Below are 16,051 nucleotides of genomic sequence, written 5' to 3'. Positions count from 1 at the left end.
TTTCACAGATGAAAAACACTTCATATACATACAACATTAAATTGTAACTTTCTTATCAGATATCTTAAGAATCCTTTGGTTATAAGGAATAGAAACCCACTCAAATTAGCTCAAGTAAAGGAATTTCTGTATGAAGGAATAGGGGAGTTGTACAGAATCCAGATAAAAGAATTGCATACAGTCTTTTCAAGAAAGCAAGTTGTCAGGAAGTTACATTTTCTCCTTCTTTTGCAGCTTTTCTGTTATACTTTTCCTTTATTCATTTGTTCCATTATCCCCTACATACCTGTTTTCTCCATAGAACTCTAGTCTGCTACTTCTTGCACTTCAGTTCTTCAGAAGTAAATTGACTGGATTTCTGTGTCCAAAATCTGAATGTTTGGGAGAGAGAATCTTATTGGCATGGCCCAGGTCAGGTGTCTGCTCAATTATGCCATTGATACAGGAAATAGAAAGCCATGAAGTATGCAAATGTGGCAAGGATGAGTAGCTCCTCCATCATCTATCCTTCCCTCTTACCAGAATGCCACTGTTTAACTGGAGTCATGGCTGCTTAGCTGAAACACATTCATCAGTCTCCTTTGTTGCTAAGTATGTTCGTATGACCAAATTTTGGCTAAAATGAACAGAAGGTGAAACAGGAGTGTGTCAGACATTCAGGCAGTCTTTTTTAAAGGAAGGAAGAAAGAAGCTAGTCCTCTTTCATACCTGCCTCTTCCTGTCAGCCTGGCACACAGATTTGATGACTTGAGCTAAGGACGGTAGAATAGAGAGATAGAAGGAGCATACGTCCTTGAAGACTTTGTGGAACCATTGTTACAGCTTGGAATGTCTACCTCTGGACATTTCCTATATGAGATAAAGTACCTTTCAGGTTGATTCAGCCACATTATTTGGAATTTCTGTTATGTGCAGTAGAACCCAAACTGATACAAGGCTGCTTTTTTCCAGACCCGTGAATAGGTCAGGTTCTCTAAGATGGGAATACAGTAGGGAGGAAATGAATGGCTTCATCAGTATTTCTAATAGTTTTTGTAGTTGATTTTCTTGTTTTTCCTGGAAGAGAGTCATACCACTTTGCAACACCCAGCATCTCTACCCCACTTCTCACTTTTGACTGATCACCTCGTATTTCATTAAGAAACAGAAGCAGTGAGAGAGGACTTGTTCCTTTTCCCGCCACCAAATCTACCCATCTGCATCTGAATCTGTTTTCTTCTTGCAAAGGTAACCCCTTCACTCTGTGTCCTGGTCCTCATATCCTTTTACTTTCTTATGTTTTGGCCATGCTATTATCCACTTTACTCTTTTTGCTCACTTTGCACCAAGTATATTCTTCTCATACCGAGGTCACTCCTCTTTCAGGCCTCTGTACTTCTAGTTACCTCAGCATGAAACTTTCTTCTCTGAGTTATTCTTAGTAGCCATTCATTCTTTTTGTTCAGTCCCTTGCTCAAATATCATCTTAACAGAGAGGCCTTTTCAGACTATACTATTTAAAACAATTGCCTCTATTCTACCAGGGGTACTTATTCAAGTGACCTAAAGACAAATTTATAAAATTTGCTTGGCTTTCATAAAATACATTATGTTAGAATCTACTCCCTCTAAAACAACAACAACAAAAACCTCAGTAGGTTTAGTATGTAATTTAGAAATCATTTTTTTTCTACAAAGTTTTACAACTTTTTAAGAACTAACCACCACTGTAGTGTTTATCAACATTAATCTTCTAAATGAGTGGATTTGTTTTATTTTGTTAGTTTTATTGAATCTTGGCCTTTACATGTAATTATCTTATAACAGTAGACACAATATAAACCATTCAGTAATGACCTACTTTGAAGTCTCACAGAATTCATTATGATTATTTCCTAGCTTTTTGCTAGTTTTGATATGTTAGGGATATTTGATCTCTTCTCCCTCCTTACTCTTTATTATTTAGATATAGCTGTACCATGAGTCTCAGTTATTTAATTTATGTGTGTGCATTTATTTTGATTTAATTATGTTTTTAAATGCACCTATGTGAGTGTTAAACCTTCAGTAGGATTTCCATTTTTATTTTGAAGCCCATCAGTGCCTTGTTATATTTTTAAATGTAATTTCACATTTGATTTATTTTTTGTATACTCACATTTCCTTTACAGATCCTTAATACATGTTAATGCTTTTTCTAATTCCTAATTTTATGTTGTGAACTTAGCCTGCTTTTCATTTTAACATTTGTGGTGTTGATTTACCTACTTATTTACAGTTATCTTATTTAAAAAGTCTAAAAATTATATGATAATTGGTGGGTTTTTGCTCTTTCTGAAAAGTACTTTTCTTAAGGTCAAAGGCAGATGTTAATTGGCATATGAGTTCAAGTTGCTGAATCACTTCTTTTTAATCTGTATTTTCAGTTTGTTCTGGAAATTCATGAGATCAAAGGTATGTATGTACTCAATAGATAGGAAGTTAGATTTGTCCTTACTGTATATTTGATTTTCTTGATTCCATTGAAAAAAGAATGTTTTCTTAGCTTTGAAAGTTATATAATGACTTCCTGCCAATTTCTTCTTCCTTTTAGATAAGCATTTACTTTAGTTTTATTAGCCATTATAAATTAATAGAAAATTTCCGGATATGCTTTTTTGTTCACAATATTGACAGCAACTTGAAATATTTTAAAGACAGGCTTTGTTTAACAAAGTTAAAACGAAAGCCTTTGGCTTGGCTCCAAAGCATCCAGATAGATATTGTGTAGGCCTGGGACAAAGACTAGGGTGTTATGGGACCTTGTATTTTATATCCTGCTGCTGTTTGGAAAGAGTCAGTTATGGGTGAAGTTTGTATGTACTTGTCTAGTCGCCTATAAAAAATGATATATGTAGCTGACCTGTGGAAATACATTTAGTGTGATAGAAGGTGAGGATATCTAATCCTGATGGTATTGGAGAATAGCCCAGAAATCAAAGACCAGGATAACATTGCAGAGTTATTCAACAGCCTTATTGTTTGGCTTTATGCTCTTTCTCAGGTAGGATTTCTTAGTATTTTAGTGAAGTTTTAAAAATTACGTTTTGTTCCTTTTATTGTTTTAGCCTGTGCTGTGTAGTATGAAAATAATTATGGAACAAAATGTGCTTACCTTTTAGTAGCTATTTAAAGATCTTTGTTCCTAGGTTTCGTGGTCAATTAATTAGTAATAAAGATACACATGTTGCTTAGCTTTTTCCTATATGTTGGGAGCGTAAGTGAATAAAGGCAAATAAAGTTAAAAAGCAAGTTAGGATCTAGATTATTTTGTCTTTTTAATGATAGGTTCAGATGTTTGCAGAAGACAATGGTCACTTGACTTTAAGGAGACAAAGTGAGAGGGTTCCTTTTGTTAGCCAAACTAGCTTTGTTTCTAAGTTGTGTCAGTGAACTGTAATAATTTTCAGTGGGAAAAAAGGGACATCATACTGGACTTAATAATACCTGGGTGATGAAGTAATATGTACAAGAAATCCCTCTGACACATATTTACCTATGTAAGAAACCTTTGCGTATACCCCCGAACCTAAAATAAAAAAGGGGTGGCTGATATGGTTTGGCTATGTCCCCACCCAAATCTCCTCTTGAATTGTAGCTCCCATAATTCCCACATGTTGTAGGAGGGACCTAATGGGAGGTAATTAATCATGAGGCTGGGTCTTTCCTCGCGCTGTTCTCATGATAGTAAGCTTCACAAGATCTGATGGATTTTTTTTTTCTTGTTTTGTTTTTGTTGTTTTGTTTTTTTTTTTTTGAGACAGAGTCTCGCTCTGTCGCCCAGGCTGGCGTGCAATGGCGCAATCTCAGCTCACTGCAAGCTCCACCTCCCGGGTTCACACCATTCTCCTGCCTCAGTCTCCTGAGTAGCTGGGACTACAGGCGCTCACCATGTCCAGCTAACTTTGTGTTTTTAGTAGAGACAGGGTTTCACCGTGTTAGCCAGGATGGTCTCGATCTCCTGATTTTGTTTTTCGCTCACCTCAGCTTCCCAAAGTGTTGGGATTACAGGCGTGAGCCACCATGCCCGGCCTCTGATGGTTTTATAAAGGGGAGTTCCCCTGCACATGCTCTCTTTGCCTGTCACTATGTAAGATGTGACTTTGCTGTCCCTTTTTCTTCTGCCATGATTGTGAGGCCTCCCCAGCCATGTGGAACTGAGTCAGTTAAACCTCTTTCCTTGACCCAGTCTTGGTTATATCTTTATTAGCAGCATGAGAATGGACTAATACAGGGACAAAACACCTATTATAATACTTAAGCATGGCGTGCAACACAAATTGACAACTTAGGACTCTTGCCTTTAGAAAGGAATTACAACCTAAGGATGGTTAAATTGTAGCATCACTGCTTTCAGTCTTTGGTATTATGGTCATAGTAAGGGAGGATGTTTGAGTTACCTTAATTCATGTAGTTTAAGGTCATTCAGAGCTTTTTGCTATTCATACATATAAAAACCCCTAGTAAATACTTTTCATAAAACTGATAAATAGTGTTATTCCAACAAAGAAACATATGAGAAATTTCTCAGTTTATTTTTTCAAAAGTTTTAACTAATATTTTAAGAGTGTTTGAAAGTTGATACTGTGTATTTATTTGAACTGTTCTTTTTTTTTAAATACTGTAACTGCTCAAGATTACTTTAGATGAACACCTGGCACCTAAACCAGATATACACAAAATGGAAACAAACAAAACCTTACAAAGCTGTAAATCTGACATGGAAATATACTATACCAAAGGGCACACTTCATCTGGGCTCTTTAAGGTGAAACAACTCCCAATTTTCAGCCAGAGCAGTGACCTGGCCTTAGTATATTGTGTCATTGTACAACAGTTTTTATCTGCTTCATATCACTCAAGTTCTGTTTAACTTTTTGTTGTTGTTGTTATATTTTCATTCTAATTTTTAGAACAAAAATAAATCCTTTTACAGAGTATGATACCTTGAACTAGAAGAGCCACTTAAGTATATGTTAACCAAAATCTAGAGTATGACATACCTATTAAATCTTAAAGAAGGAAAAAAAAAAAGATGGTTGAAAGAGAGAGAGATAGATCAGTGGGACAGAATACAGAGTCCGCAGGCAGACTTACACAAATAAAGTCATCTGATTTTTTTTGACAAAAGTACAAAGTTAATTTGATTGAAAAATGATAGTCCTTTCAACAAATGGTACTGGAATAATTGGAGGTCTATGTGCAAATAAATAAATCTTAATACATACCTTACACTTTATATAAAAATTTACTCAAAATGGATCATAGACCAAAACGTAAAACTATTACACTTCTACAAGAAAAAGTAAGAGAAAATCTGTATGAACTTGGGTTTGACAGTGAGTTTTTTAAACACAAAAGCATGATCTGTGAACAAAAATGACGAAGTAGACTTTATCAAAAAAAAAAAAAAAAACAAACAAACCTTTGGCTCTGTAATAGATGCTTTTAAGGAGATTAAAAAACAAGCCACAGACTGGGAAAACAATATTTGCAAACCATCTATCTGATAAAAGACTTGTATCCAGAATATATAAAGAACTCTTAAAATTCAACAATAAGAAAACAAAGCAATTTTTTTTTTTTTTTTTTTTTTTGAGACAGTCTTGCTCTGTCGCCAGGCTGGAGTGCAGTGGAGCAATCTTTACTCACTGCAACCTCCAACTCCCTGGTTCAAGTGATTCTCCTGCCTCAGCCTCCCGAGTACTTGGGATTAGAGGCACGTGCCACCACGCCCAGCTAATTTTTGTACTTTTAGTAGAGACAGGGTTTCACCATGTTGGCCAGGATGGTCTCAATCTCCTAACCTCACGATCCACCTGCCTCGGCCTCCCAAAGTGCTGGGATTACAGGCGTGAGCCACCGTACCCAGCCAACAAAGCAATTTTTTAAATGGTCACAAGATCTTAACAGATATTTCCCCAAAGATAATAGATGAGGCAAATAAATGTGAAAATATGTTAATATCCTTGCTGGGATAGACTATTAAGCAAAAAAGGATTTAACATTTTCTGTGTATTGTTACTTCACACTTCAGCATGTAGTGAATAAGGAACTAGAAGAAAAGAAAGTTTAAAGCACATTTGTTTTTAAAACTTACCTGTTTTAATCTTCTACTGCAGGGAACATAGAGCTTACATTCTAATTCTGACCCTTAGTTTTTTGTTTTGCAGAAAATCCAGAAGCTGCTCACTTTACCATAGGATCAGAGTGGTATTGCAAAAAGAGTAGGGAAAGAATGGTGAAGTTAGAGAGCTTTTCCACCTTTCCCTAATTGTGTTTTTAAAAGTTTAACTTATTCAGGATTATTCTCCCAGAACTCAACAATCTAGGATTTAAACACAGATATCCTTGACTTAACTGCCATATTATACCTCCCTTGAGATGAGGGTTAAGGAATGGGATATTAGAATGGTTTACCAAGGATACAGAAAGTAGGTGCAAGGAGATAGGTGAGAGTTTGATATCCTGATATCTGCAGGAACTTTTGTACACATGGTTGCCTGTCTGCAGGAATTGGTAGAAAGTGTTAGAGAAATAGACTGGGGCCAGGTCATGACGGGCCTTGTATGGTGTATTTGGAAACTGGGCTCTGTCCTTTAGATGGTAGAAAACAATACAAAGATTTAAAATTGGAAAGTGACATGTTTAGGGTTTGTTTTTGAGAGATCACCATTGTATAATAATAATATGGAAAATTAACTGGGAGGAGCCAAGGTTAGATATTGAGGAGACAGACACGACATGATGAAAACCTTAAGGCAGTGTTCAGTTTGATAGATAATTTACATCCATCAAATAGTTTTTCAGACATCTGCAACATCCAAGTGGCATATAGAAAGATAAAGATACTACCCTTCCCCACCAAAAAAGCCCTCAGCTGAGGCAGATAGTTAGCTGTCTGTATACAATGAAATCTATATAAAACACAAGATTAGAGAAAGTACAGTTAGCTTCATGGTACACGGAGAGATTAATTTTGAATTTATGGATTAGGAAGTCTGCATGTATGCAAGTAGCATTAATTTTAGGCCTTGAAGAAGGGGCAGAGTTTGAATAAGAGGAAATGGGTGGGGAAGGGAATTTCCAGAAGAGGAAACTGAGAAAAGTACAGGGTGTATTTGAGGAATAATCCATTGTGACCAGAGGAGAGAATATAGTTGGAAATAAAGCTGGAAAAGATAGGTTGGAACCAGATAATGATTTACCTTCCTGGATAATAAACTGTAAATATAACTCATTTTGCTTTGTTTGTGTGTTAATTCAAGTGTAAAGATAAACATATTAATAGATTATTTTTTTTCAACACTAGAGTAAATCAATTTGAAGGATTCAAGGCTGGATTAATATTGAATTTCTGCATTTTTGGAAAAGAGTAATATGAGTAGGAAGGTTTGGTAAGATTACTATATTAGATTATTATTTCACTTTTTATAATTTGAAAATGAATATCAAATCACTACAGTAAATGAGGTAGTGATTTAGTGAGAAGAATGAGTTTACATAGGAGCATGATGAAAACAAATTTTATTTCTAGCACTAGTCTACAATTTATTTGAATAACAAATGTTACTCAAATTTAATGACAACTGTGATCTATGAAGATTTAGGTTCTGATGCCAACATTGTTTGCTAGAAATGAGATCTGAGTAAATCAACTTTTCTGAATCTCCTGCTTCCTCATCAGTAAAATGCAATCCATACCTGCTCTTCCTATTTCAGTAGTGTTTTGATAAGGTCAGATGAAATATGTACATGAGACTACTTTTAAAACATGATGCCATTGATGGCCTGTGGTTATAAAGTTTAAAGTACCATTGATACCACACAGTCCACTTCTGTTATTTAACAACCATAGAGCAGCTCACTGTCTGATACTGTCTTCCAACCATGGCATATTTCAAAGTAAAATTAAAAATTAATTTGTCAGGTAATTGACAGCAGTTATTAAGCCTATATGGCAAGCAGATTAGTATTTTTTAAGCGACTGTATTTAAAGGGTGTAGTTCCAATGAAGTAGAATTGATGAAGCCAGTCTATGGGGATAGGGAGACAAGACAAGCCTGCCTACAAAATTAGTAGCTGTTATCCTTCATAAGCATCCTGGTTCTCCCACCTCCTACATCCCTCTGTTGGATACAGAGAATGACTTGGCATCAGATGCAGTTACTGCCTAACTCATGCTCTGTAAAACATGAGCACATGAAATTAAAAAAGTAATACGTTAAAAAGTACCAAATGGTATAAACAGACTGAGCACTCTAAATACATAGGAAATCTCTGTAAAATGTTAAGTCAAGTGAGGTTAAATAGAATTTTCCTGAAGGTGCGTTTTAAGGCGGGTTTATGCTTTCAACTAGTCGGAACTCAAACTGCAGTAAGTAGGATATAAGAGTAAATTTGCTAGTGAAAGGAATAGTCTCTTTTCAATTAGCAATAATCGCACCTCGGCTAAACCTCATTGGCTACGATACTGCCACTGCTCAAAGCTAGGAATGGCCTCTTTTAAGATAATGTTTGCTAACTGTATTTTATTAAAATTGTTAATTATTTTTATTTCTTTTGTTTAATTTTGAATGTTTATAAAAATGAAAGCATTATACTTGAGAACATCCTTTATAATAAAAACTTTATGACAACCTCATAGAACAAAAATAACCTGTCTACCAATATGATTATAGATATGTTCATTGAGGGAAACAAATTTAAAAGATAAAGTTCTAACTTTATCTAGCTAGTGTATGCAAGTGTTTTATTTTAGAAACATAAATGTCCTTGCTGAAAACCCAATAACATTTATTGCTTAGGAAAACATCTTGCTTTATTTTTTCCATCTATGTGTTTTTTAAATATAGCACTTACAAAAACACTTCAAATCTTACTAAAGAAAACAAACATAAAATATCAATCTTTAAAAGAAATATAACTCTTTAAAAGAAAGCGTTGGTAATAAAGTCTTCCTCTTTTAATATATTGTTATTTTACTAGAGTATTTACAATATTAGAACTTTTTTATGCCAAGAGTTTTAAGATATAGCTTAAGAGTTTTAAGATATTGTTTTAAAAGATTTTTTTTCTGTATGTGATTCATTTATGAATGGAATATTTTTATGGACTAACATTACTTGATTTTCTGCATTCAGCAAGATGGTGAATGATTAGTAAGTGGACTACTAAAGTTGGTTGTGCAGATTGTGACCTGAAAAGGGAAACTTAGTTATAGAATGTGAGTATGGGCTGAAGTCTAGCTGGGGCTCTACTCACCAAGCCTTCTGCACTGATATGAGGCTATGTCAGTCCTAAGGGTACCTTCTTCTAATGCTTCAGTCTAGAAAAGTTTTGTGGGTTTTTTGTTTTTTGCTTTTTCCTCTAGAAGGCACCCCCCAGAGGAAGTGTTCTTTTTCTTTTCTTTTCTTTTCTTTTCTTTTCTTTCTTTTCTTTTCTTTTCAGGTGGAGTCTTGCTCTGTCACCCAGGCTGGAGTGCAGTGGTGTGACCTTGACTCACTGCAACCTCTGCCTCCTGGGTTCAAGAGATTCTCCTGCCTCAATCTCCTGAATAGCTGGGACTACAGGCGCGTACCACCACGCCTGGCTAATTTTTAGTAGAGACGGGGTTTCACCGTGTTAGCCAGGATGGTCTCCATCTCCTGACCTCCTGATCCGCCCGCCTCGGCCTCCCAAAGTGTTGGGATTACAGGCGTGAGCCACCACGCCCGGCCAGGAAGTGTCCTTTTCTAATTCACAAAAAGGTGCCTCTCATGGTAGCCTGTGGATACATTTAAGAAGTAAAAGAAAATGAGCAAATTGGTATAATGGCATGTTTTCCCAACAGCTACAGCACAGTAAATCAGGTGTGTCAAATTTTTAGTAACGTATAAGGCAACTTGGAGACTGTATGTTGCAATGGGAAGAGCTCTGGGAGGGAGTTTGGAAACCATGCTTATAGTTTTGCATATCTCTTCCCCAACTATTTGACATTCGGTGTTCTTTTCTTAAAAATTAAAGAATTGAACTACCTGCTACCTTTAAAGGTGCAAATAGGTCTCAACTTCTGTGAAAGTTATATCTGGAACATGGTAAGCAGGGAGAGGTTGGAACTAAGAATTTAACAAATTGGCAAGTTTCCTATGTTATTAAAAGTCCTTGAGATATATATTTACATGATCTGTATTAGTATGCCTTGAAGTCATGTAGTTCTCCAGCTTCCTTTTTTCTACTAATTTAATTTGCTCCTTCTGCTCTTCCCCTGTTTCTTGTCTGTTTTGGGGTTTTGTTTTTTAGCTTTTAAAGATGGAAGTTTAGATGATTGCTTCTGAACCCCTCTTCTTTTCTGATGTATGCATTTAAAACTTGAAATTTCCCTCTCAGCACTGCTTTGTCTGCATCTCACCAATTTTGATATGTTGTTTGGATGGTTGGTTTTGTAAGTCAGCTTGGCTGGGCAATTTCTAGTTATTCCATCAAACACTAATCTAGGTTTTGATATGATGTTATATTGTAGTTGTGATTAACATCTCTAATCACTGACTTTAGGTAAAGCAGATTATCACAGATAATCTGGGAACGTGGTTCAATCATTTGAAAGTCCAAAGAGCAGAGCTCAGACTTCCCTGAAAAAGAAGAAATTTCATCTGTGAATAGTAGCTTCAGTTCATGCCCAAAAGTTCCAGCATGCCCTTCCTGATGGCTTGCTTGCTCTACAGATTTCAGATCTGCCTAGACAGCTCCCACAATTGTATAAGCTAATTCTTTGTAATAAATCTATCTATCTATCTATCTATCTATCTATCTATCTATCTATCTATCTATCTATCTCTCTATCTATCTATCTATCTATCTATCTATCTATCTATCTATCTATCTATTATCTATTTATCTGTCTTCTGCTGATTCTGTTTCTCTGGTTGAACCTGGACTGATAAAATTGGGTTCCCATTTTCATTCAGCTCAAAATCTTTCCTAATTTCCCTTGTGACGTTTTCTTTGACCTGTGGGTTATTTAGAAGTGTGCTGTTTAATTTCCAAATATTTGGGAATTTCTCAAATTTTTTTTGTTACTGATGTCTACGTTAATTTCATTGTGGTCAGAGGACATATTCTGTATGATTTCAGTTGTTTGACATTTATTGAGACTTGTTTTTTGTTCCAGTCTATAGTGAATGTTGGTATATGTTCCATGTGCACTTGAAAAGAATGTGTATTCTGCTGTGGTTGTTTGGAATGTCCTATAAATGCCCCCAATATTTTTGATGGCACTTTATACTTGCATGTTAATATTTAGATTGTACTTAGAAACTTGCAAATTTCCTTGATCAATCAGTTTTTTTGACAGGATGGCATTCTTGATAAACTAAAGGACAAGCAGTAAGTTCCAACTTTATAGTTCACTAATTATTTTGGTTAATAAGTTAGTAGTAATTTTTAACTTTGTTTTTTTTTTTTTCTTTTTGCTAAGATCACAGTATAATACAACTGTTAGTTTCATGTCTTCTGCTTTCAGTTTTATCCTGTATAATACTTAGAAATTTTAGTTTCCTTTTCATTATCCAAGATAAATTTTTAGTTGGTAAATTTTCTTGGACATGTCCTCCTTAATTTTCTTCAGAGCATTGTGCGTGTATGTGTGTGGCAATTTTGTTGTCTCATCCTAAGAAAAGAAAAAGTAAATGGAAATGAAAAAGCAAATCAGCATATTCTTCTCTGGAGCAATTTTTTCCCACTTTTAAGCAAACGGTAGTAACCTAGGTTAAAATTGCCTTTTGAATTTTCAGTGTGATTTTCTTTTCAGCAAGCACATTGAAAGAAAATAGAAAGTTAACATAGCAGGGCTTCGCATCCTTTCCTTAGAAGATTCCCCCAATCCTCTCAATAATATACTTGATATTTGTATTTAATTTACAATTCATTTAATAAAAAAATGTAAATTTCTCTAATGAGTAGGAAATTGGAGTAGATAATCTGTTTAAATTTCAATGAATTGGGAATATTATTCACATTTAAGATTTGGAAGGTACCTAGAACCATCTGACCCAGTATCTTAGCTAGCCTCAGAACTCGTCTTACAGGAATTTATTGCATGTCATAAGCTTTTATACCATGTTTGTGTGAGTTTTATTTTTCCATGTTGTTCCTTTTCCCATTACCATTAGCAATTGAAACTTGACTGTAAAAAAAGAACTTGTTTGTAGGAATCAGGAATACAATGTTTTTATAGAGGAAAGAGTATTGCTTTGGAGTTAAACACATCCAAGTTGGAATACCAGCTGTACCACTTTTTAACTTAGTATCTTTGCCTGACTTAGTTAATCTCTTTGATCCTCAGTTTCCATATTTAAAAACAGAAGTAAAAATAGCTATTTTACCAGATTGTTGTAATGCTAATATGAATTAGTAGGCATTTAATAAATTATAGCTATTTAAATTATATCATATTCTCTTTTTCTATTTTCAAAATACTACATACTTATTAAGGACACAATAGTCCACCTTTATCCATGGTTTTGCTTTCCATAGTTTTGGTTGCCCACAGTCCAAAAATATTAAATGGAAAATTCCAGAAATATATAATTCATAAGTTTTAAATTGCATGCCATTCTGAGTAGTGTGATGAAATCTTACACCATCCTGTTTTGTGCTGCCCAAGATATGAATCATTCCTTTGTGCAATGTATCCGCACTCTATATGCTAGCTGCCTGGTAGTCACTTAGTAGCCATCTTGGTATCAAATTGAAAAACGTAGTGTATATGGGGTTTCATACTATGCACGTTTCCACAGTTTTATCCACCTGGAGTTTTGGAATGTATCCCTCTTGGATAAGGCAGGAGAACTATGTATTCTCTAATAATTTTCAGAATTTTTCAGGTGAGTCTTTCTGAATCCTGTTCATTTTACTATGTGACATTTTTAATTTAAGAAAAATGTATTAGACATTTTTAAAGTAGCTAGCATGAGTCATTTGTACTACCATTGTTTTCCTATTAAGTAACACTTAATCCTCTGTCCCACTTAATCTTCCTGTGCCAAATGTTTACAGCACCTAAATAGAATTATGGAAGTTTAAAGTTGAAAGAACCATATTAACTGTCTCCCAGTGTCTTAGTCCATTTGGGCTCCTATAACAAAATACCATAGTCCAGCTGGCTTATAAATAACTGAATTTTTTTTTTCTCACAGTTCTGGAGGCTGGGAAGTCCAAGATTCAGGCACTGGCAGATTTGATGTCTAATGAGTGCTCGCTTCCCTGTTCATAGGCAGCTGCCTTTTGCTGCATCCTCAAATGGCAGAAGGGGCTTGGGACCTCTCTTGGGCCTCTTTTATAAGTATGATTAGTGCCCTTATAAAAGAGCCCAAAAGAGGTTATAAACATTCAGAGCATAGTACCCAGTTTCCTTATTTTACAAATAAAGCTTTTATGAATAGAAGATAAGTGACTTGTTCAAGATTATTTTGTTACTGAAAACCTAGGTCGTTTGAGTCTGAATGTAAATCTGGCTTAGTTTTACCTGTACTATCCTCTGAAAGCTCCCAGGCCACTCACCAATTTACAACAACACATCAAATTCAGAGACAGTTACTAAATTCACATTATTTCCCCCTACCCATAAAATAGTTAATCAAAAGAGTACATGCAAGCAAAAGGGCAGGAAGCCACCTAGAGAAGCTGATCACAGCCATCTGTGGTATGTGGTATATGGTAAATATTCACCCATTTATTTAATGGAATGAGTGAATGTTCAATCTGTGATCATGCAAATGATAATATCAATGTGCAAAATGAAAATGTGATTTTTAGTATTTCTGTATTTATTTGAAACAGATTGTATTATAACAGGATACTTAGATTGCTAATGTCATTTCTTATAAAATGATTTTTCATGATTTGAATGTTCTAAAAACAAGCCTCACTCGTACACTTTATGACTCATGTGTTTTATTCTTTTTCATGTGAGATTGTTAGGTCCAGGAAATTCAGTCAATTTCCAATTTTAGAATTAATGGCTTAATGTCAGTACTGACTCAACTTATGAATGGATCATGTTTGTAATTTTATTTGTATGTTATTTAGAATTTAAGTAAAATTTTCCTCCAGAAACAGGCTATAATTGATATTAATTTTTCCCCAATTTGAAAAATTTAATTTGGGATCTATTAGAACTCTACCAGGAAAAAAATAGGTATTGAGAAAGAAATATGTAACTTATATTTGTATACATATACAAATGTATGTGTGCATGTGTGTGTATATGTGTAAAATACATGGAATACCATTAGAACTACACAGAAGACCTCCTATACTTAATTGCTGAATATATGCTGACAATAACTTCAATGGCAAGTATGAGGAAGGAAAATCATTTTAATACGTTTATTCTCTTTTTTTTTTTCTACTATACTTTAAGTTCTGGGGTACATAGGTATACATGTGCCATGGTGGTTTGCTGCACCCATCAACCCATCACCTACATTAGGTATTTCTTCTAATGCTATCCCTCACCTAGCCTCCCACCCCGACAGGCCCCATTGTGTGATGTTTCTCTCCCTGTGTCCATGTGTTATCATTGTTCAACTCCCACTTATAAGTGAGAACATGCGATGTTTGTTCTTCTGTTTTTGTGTTAGTTTGCTGAGAATGATGGTTTCCAGCTTCATCCATGTCCCTGCAAAGGACATTAACTCATCCTTTTTTATGGCTGCATAGTATTCCGTGGTGTATATGTGCCACATTTTCTTAATCCAGTCTATCATTGATGGACATTTGGGTTTGTTCCAAGTCTTTGCTATACATTTAGTGAGCATCTGATGTGTGATTAGGGCACATTTAAAAATGCTATGTCTCAGCTGGTTCTTCAAGGCTTTTAATATGTTGTTTATTATATTATGTTATGCTTATATCAGTAATTCCCTTACATTACAAATATGGTTTATTTTTGAGCCACACATTTGATTTTGTATACTTCAGACATTCAGGAGTGCTCAAACAGGTTTACTACTCATCAGACCTCTGATAGTTTTCTAGCTTATTATTTCTATTTTCTGCTAAGTGAAGATGCTAGTTTTTAAAATGTTGAATGACAATTTCTTGAATTAATAGAATTATAATTGCTAAGATAATTTTCATGTTTGCCGGTTAATACATTTTCTTCCCCTTAGGGAAGCTGAAAATCCCTACTTTCCTCCCCTCCCCTCTGCCACCATGTGTATATGTACACACTCACTCACACATGTAGAAGACAGTGTAGTTTTATTCAGCATTTCTCAAACTTTTTGGCCTCAGGACCCTTTATAATCTTAAAAATTATTGAGGACTCCAAAAAGTTTTTATTTATTTGAGTTTTATATATATATATATATATATATGTTTACTTTATTAGAAATTAAAACAAATTTTAAAAAAACATTTGAAAAATTACCCATAAGGTTTTATGCTGATTACCTGGGTGACAAAATTATCTATACACCAAAACCCTGTGACACATAATTTACTTGTGTAACAAACCTGCTCATGTACCCCTTAAACCTAAAATAAAAGTTGGAAAGGAAAACTAATAATAAACTCCATTAAATCTTCACATAAATAACATACATTTTAGAAAAAAATAATCATTTTGCCAAAAAAATTTAGTGAGAAGAGTGGTTTTATTGTACATTTTTATAACTAATAACTGGTTTAATAGAAGGCAGCTAGATTCCTATATCTGTCTCTTTATTCACTCTGTTGCATGTACTATGTTGTCTTGGTCAAACTCTAGAAGGCAAATCTGGCTTTACATAGATATATAATGTAGAAAGGAGGAGTATTTAATAGCACATATATTTGTGGTTATTCTTTTTTTAATACTTAACCAAAACTCAACAAGTAGTAATTTCTTATAAGTTGCATGCAATGTAAAATCTAAAACCAAATAAATAAACCCTTCCTAGTCTCTTGTACCTTAAAATCCTTTGGTTTATTTTGCACTTTAAATGAATCTTTTACCCATGTATGATTTTGTAATATTGTGCATTGGTCATGTGGAAAGCATTGATCCATC

The 16,051-nt window shown here is 34.6% G+C and overlaps 2 protein-coding genes and 1 pseudogene across 2 annotated transcripts in view; 1 reads left to right on the top strand and 2 right to left on the bottom strand.

The window, feature by feature from the left end:
• CWC27 (CWC27 spliceosome associated cyclophilin) overlaps window positions 1–16,051 on the top strand; it is a 264,308-nt gene that overhangs the window by 53,920 nt on the left and 194,337 nt on the right. The window lies entirely within an intron of this gene.
• The window catches only part of SREK1IP1 (SREK1 interacting protein 1), a 276,826-nt gene that overhangs the window by 104,672 nt on the left and 156,103 nt on the right, over window positions 1–16,051 (bottom strand). The gene's annotated exons all lie outside the window — the stretch shown is intronic.
• LOC126957842 (uncharacterized) lies at window positions 8,440–8,509 on the bottom strand (annotated as a pseudogene).

Source organism: Macaca thibetana, chromosome 6 (genome assembly GCF_024542745.1).
Source record: "Macaca thibetana thibetana isolate TM-01 chromosome 6, ASM2454274v1, whole genome shotgun sequence".
NCBI classification, from domain to species: Eukaryota; Metazoa; Chordata; class Mammalia; order Primates; family Cercopithecidae; genus Macaca; species Macaca thibetana.
This window is presented reverse-complemented; position numbering and strand designations above follow the sequence as displayed.